Source organism: Dreissena polymorpha, chromosome 14 (genome assembly GCF_020536995.1).
Source record: "Dreissena polymorpha isolate Duluth1 chromosome 14, UMN_Dpol_1.0, whole genome shotgun sequence".
Lineage (NCBI taxonomy): Eukaryota > Metazoa > Mollusca > Bivalvia > Myida > Dreissenidae > Dreissena > Dreissena polymorpha.
This window is the reverse complement of record NC_068368.1, coordinates 21,185,254-21,190,913: the sequence shown is the minus strand read 5'-3', so window position 1 is coordinate 21,190,913 and position 5,660 is coordinate 21,185,254. Positions and strand designations below refer to the sequence as shown.

The following is a 5,660-nucleotide window of genomic DNA, read 5'->3' as shown; positions in this document are numbered from 1 at the left end:
TGATAATTGTTATGTGTACAATTCTGATTGGCTGTGTAACGTCACGTGTCTACATGTACAATTCTGATTGGCCGTTTGTTAAGTCACGTGTCTGCAACATAAATATGACGTATGCAACGGACACTTAACGAATACATACGGGAATTACCGAATATTGACAAATACGGTAGGCAGATATTCGTGCCCGGTAATTATAACCTGAGACTATTGATTTGTTGATCCAGATGGCTGCCTATTTAAGATTGTATGAAATGTGGTACAAATTTCGATCATTATATAAATCCAACAATGCCCCAAATGTGCGTTTTGTGTGCGTTATGTTATGCGTTTTGTGTGCGTTATGTTACATTTTAATAGCAAAAGCAGAATCCGTTTATTTATTGTGAAGTATTTAAAGGCTGCCTCCCATATCGGGCATGGATGTATTAGACTGATTTGAATTTGATATTAAATTGATATTGCACGCAAATGTTATAGCATTGTGCAAACATGTACCTTTTTTAACTGTTAACATATGACAGATATCCGTCAACAAATACACTTCGAACAAGCGATCATATTCATAAAGTATTAAAACAAACAAACTGAACCAAACGGTAGGAAAATAAGTATCAGAAAAATGGTATGTCCCTGTAAACAATTCATAAAAATGTAACAAGTGTCATGTAAAAGTTACGTCTTTTTTTCCATAAAAGCAGCTTGACCGCTATAATGTAGTGAGTACCCATGTACTTTTAGTGATTTTTTCAATGAAATATTGGAAATGTTGTCAACACAGGTGGTTAGCGTGTGGCTATGATAATACATTGATATTTACTAATACATTGTGCCAGTACCGCGGTCTTGGTAGTTTTCAGACAGGTCAATATAAAAAACGGGGTCTGTATACAACCCCGCGTTCTAGGCACCTTAAATTACTATGTGGAGGGGGGTAGGGGAGGTAATGCAATAAAATTTCACTATAAGGTCTTAAATCGAAAATCACAATTACGTCTGAAATACCTCGCAATTAATTTCCTTATATATTTTCTTGGATAAGACGTTAAATAGATGACGTATATATATATATATATATATATATATATATATATATATATATATATATATATATATATATATATATATATATATATATATATATATATATATATATATATATGTGACGTCGTCAGCAGAAATCAGTACAAACGCGGTCGACGTTATTTTAAGCTACGCGTGATTGAAGCGCGGCGTTATTAAAATGGAAATAAAGTTATAATTATATTATGAAAAACCTATTGAAACTTGAGATATATGCATATTATCGAAGAATGAAATGCCCCCGAGCTCTGATCGACAATGTACACTTATAATTTTTTATTTGGTTGGAAGTAACCGTTGCTTTGTTGAGCGACCTCTACTAAAAATGGCGTGTCGTAATTAGCCTACGCATTGACATTGTTCACCGTTTGTTTGCGAGTTCCTTTGGAATAAATTGTCAATCAATCCTGACAATAATTTCTTCAATTGAAGGATCGTAGTATAAATCAGGTAAGATATTTTAATAAACTTGACAATCATTAATTTTGGTAAACAATGGTCCTCGATAGATAACATTGAAAATGAAACTGTTAACCCGGAAGTAAAATACTTCGCTACGAAAACTTGGTTGTTGGTTACAAAATGTAATGGCGCACTTATTTAAATTGTAAATATGTCACACGAAATTTCAGCAAGCACGATCCCATATGAAATCTCACAGGGCCAGGATGATATTTTTTTATTGAAGATTTGAATTTGGTTGACAACTTGACATTATTTTTTTGCAAAACAGACCTGACCATCAAGCATACATGATAATATTACAAGCCATGTATTAGAACTATTAAAATGAAAATGTGCCCTCTTCAGATTTTAATGAAGACATTAACTATGAGTCAAACTGTTCAGAAACAGAATTATCAGGATTCAGCGCTAAATCAGTAAATGAGTCTGTCCCTATTGAGAATTCCTTGTTTGATTTAAACAATTAAAGGAACAAGAAAAACAAATTCCTAATTCTAACATGTGGCTGTTATTTATTTCATAACAAACCGTGCAGCGATGTCATTGACTTTCAACAAGCAATCTCTTTTAGACAATACTGCCATGAACTCACTTGTGATGAATTGGATTTAGTTATAAAAGCCCACTTGATAACGCTCAGACTTTACGAAACTCCTAAAGACACTCAATTATTATGATTATTATTAATGATGATTATTATTATTGCATTATTTTGTTATATTGCTATTAAGTTAAGTGAAAGATATTAATCTTTTCAATCTTGACAATTGTTTTAAAAACTTAAATATATCTTAGGTTGGACCAAACTACTTCAAGACTGCGAAAAAATGTGAAGTCGTTGGTGTTTGCTGTGAAGGTACAGTTAGGTGTGATTATTAATTTCTAGATCAGTGACATGTCCCGTATTGTTCTTAAATATGCAAAAATGTGTTGGTGTGACTGTCATTATTTTAGGTGAAATATGAAATACATATTTCTGTATCAAATAAGAATTATAGTCAGGTTGCTCTTATTTTCATTACTTGTTCTTTTGCAGGAAAACAGGTGTTTTACTTGGCGAATGAGGGTGAATCACCCGGGAAAGGCGCCAACACTGTTGTTAGCTATGTGCATTACTAGCTTCATCACTATGGCCTAGGGGAGGAAGAGGCAGTTTTCTTCTTTGACAACTGCTGGACAAAATAAGAACAACTGTGTACTTTGGTATGCATTGTGGAGAGTTAGTGCTGGTAAGAATTTTTACTTATGCATACAATGTTATTGCATGAAAACATGGTACCATTTTTGCATCTTAAAGGATAAAATTTTAGAAAAAAAATAAAATCACTCCTTATTTACATATAATTATGTTAAAATAGATTTCATATTAATCTATGGAATATTTGATATTAAAAATGTTTGGGAATGCTTTTTGTTTGGTTAACATATAGGTAAGAAGGGCTTAGAATAGACATAATATTTGTGTTTAAGTTTTATTAGTTTTTTTTACAGATTGTGAAAATGATATGTTAATATTCTTTCCATTTTCAATTAGGGCTGCACACTCGAATGAGATACTCGATGATGGTGACTGTGGCCACATCAAGTTCTAGCCTGATTGGCATTTTGGATTATGGAAGTCAAAGTGTAGGTTTATTCATCAGTAGATAATGATTTACCATCTGATAATCTTAGTATACATGATGCAATGAGCACTGGCAAAATTATTACTTCCGGTATTCATAAGAATTGTTTTTGATACATGGACTTTTTCCCATCTTTGTGAAGTGGCCTTTGGCCCCTCATTTTGTGAAAAAATGAGTTGAGAACTGTTCTAAATTGTGAAACAATAGTTTAGTTAAATAGTTAAATTGTGAACATTTGAGTCAAAGGCTTATCAAATGTTTGAAAAACTGCCATTCTCTTAGAAGGAAATAAAGCTCTGCAATATTTGACCAATGTTCATGCTTCACACTTTTCCAGACTTTGTGATGCAGAGACCATCGAGGCTGTTGCTGAGACTGTATCCACCTCCTCACGATCTGGACTTAATGTGCCGCACATGATTGGTGATTTGGAGAAGCCTGTGCACCTATACGATCGGAAAACATTTCTTGCCCAGTTGTTCATACCCTTGAAGAACATTTGAAAGTACCAACATTTCCTCATTGATGCTGGTAAACCAGGCTTGGTATTTTGTAAAACAAGTGAAAAATCTACAGTTGAAACTCACTGTTTGTTAAACTTTAAAGAGTGCTGACCTCTTACCATCAATGTCTAGCCAGTCTTGCCCAGCCTGAATTAAAGGACCTTGACTCAGTATCGCCTGACAATGGTACCTTTATGCGGAAATAGGGCAGTTTTTTTTAATCAGACCTCAGTAGACAAGCTACCTGTCCCAAGCCGAAGTAAAACAAAACAAAACTGTCTGTGTAACTCAGAAGTTGCAAAAAACATGTGCCCTGTCCTATCTTTGTTTGTTTTAAGGTTGAAAATTGTATGATCCTGTTTGTCAAATAGCCTTAGATTATTTGTTTTGATTACCAAGTTATATGTTATTGTTTACCATATAAACTGTTCATTGGTGAACTTTTCAGTAACAATTAAAAGTGTGAAAATTTTAAAATTAAATTAGCCTGTGGCGTGGTATTTTCTAAATTGAAACTTATGATGTGATGCTATTAATGTAAAATGTCATGTCCATCATGTGTGTTCATTTATTATGACAGGTGGTAATATATAAATTTTGTTGAAGCTCATCATACCCATGATTGCGAAACCCATTTACATGTAAAATAAGAATGATGGTTGCTATGGAAACATTATTTTGGCATTTACTTATTTGTTGATGAATTAATTCTATTTATATGATAATGGTATTATCTTTATTTTAACTGATTTATAGAAGGTATCTTTTAATGCCTTAACAATAATACATGTTCATCTTTAATTGTTCTGAATTATAAGTACATGTTGTTGTTATTTGTGTTTATTTATGGCGGTTTTACTATGTGGGTTTCGTAAACAAATTGTAGTTAAATTGTTTGGTCAAATATTGTTGTTCTTTTTCATGTTTGATATGTATGGGAAAGGATTTACTAATAAAATTAGTTTTTTTTGCTGTTCCAAACAGTAAAAATATATATTTTATCTATTTGTTCCCATGGTAACCATGGTTACCATCAGCAAAATGTCTGATCATTAACATTTTTACCAGCGTATATGTATGGCACTATTAAATTTCATGTATGGCGTTTACGTTGTGCAAAGTCTTAAATAGATTGAAATCAATACACTGTAAAATATGTGGATCTTTTCTAAAAAAAAAAAAGGACATGTTGCACTTTAACTCAACCTATTTTCTTAGATTCTTTTTGTTACTATGTATTAAATAAACACCATGTTGAAATAAAGATCATTGACTTTAAGCAGTTTTATCATATATTTGGCAAAAACGTAAATATTTAGTTTTTTTCCTGATATTTAAACAATTTTAATGAAATTAATGTATTTTATGTAAATTCGTTACCATAGCAACCGCTGTATTCAAATGATTGCTTTTGTTCGCACATAAAATGTAAAAATCATGGTCAGTGTAGCTAATGCATTGAATCTGTGTGTGAATGCTATAGGGTAAATACATGTATACTGTATTTACAAAAGAGTTTGTTGTCAATGTCAATCGATATAGAAAACCATTATTTAGCTATAGGATCTATAAAGGGTGCATGTGTTCAAAACTCAATATCTCAAAAACTATTATAGATTGAAACCTAAAATTTTGGATTTGACTTATGCTTGTATTCATCTTTTACAAAATGACAAAAAACGAAAATGTGATTTTTCCTCGTTTCTACTGATTTCTGTAGCCTATGACACATATATATATATATATATGTGTGTGTGAATAAATATATATTTATCGTCTTATACAAGAAATATATAGCGAAAATAATTGCGATGTATATACAATTTCAATTTAAGACGTGATTGTGATTTTTGATGTAAGACCTTATTGTGAAATTTGTTTGCATGACCTCCCCTACCCCCCACACATAGTAATTTAAGGTGCCTAGAATGCGGGGTTGTATTCAGACCCCGTTTTTTATATTGACCGCGTAATATATATAACTCCA

At 32.0% G+C, this 5,660-nt stretch overlaps 1 long non-coding RNA gene across 3 annotated transcripts; it reads left to right on the top strand.

Moving 5' to 3' along the window:
• Positions 1-1,374: 1,374 nt before the first annotated feature.
• Positions 1,375-5,186, top strand: LOC127858898 (uncharacterized). 3 transcript variants are annotated; one of them, XR_008039182.1, is made up of 5 exons: positions 1,375-1,530; positions 2,341-2,401; positions 2,582-2,774; positions 3,080-3,171; positions 3,508-5,186. It is a non-coding gene; the product is annotated as an uncharacterized LOC127858898 (long non-coding RNA). The 3 variants fall into 3 exon arrangements; XR_008039184.1 differs by having other exon boundaries at positions 2,341-2,406; XR_008039183.1 differs by having other exon boundaries at positions 2,341-2,411.
• The last annotated feature ends 474 nt before the right edge of the window (positions 5,187-5,660 follow it).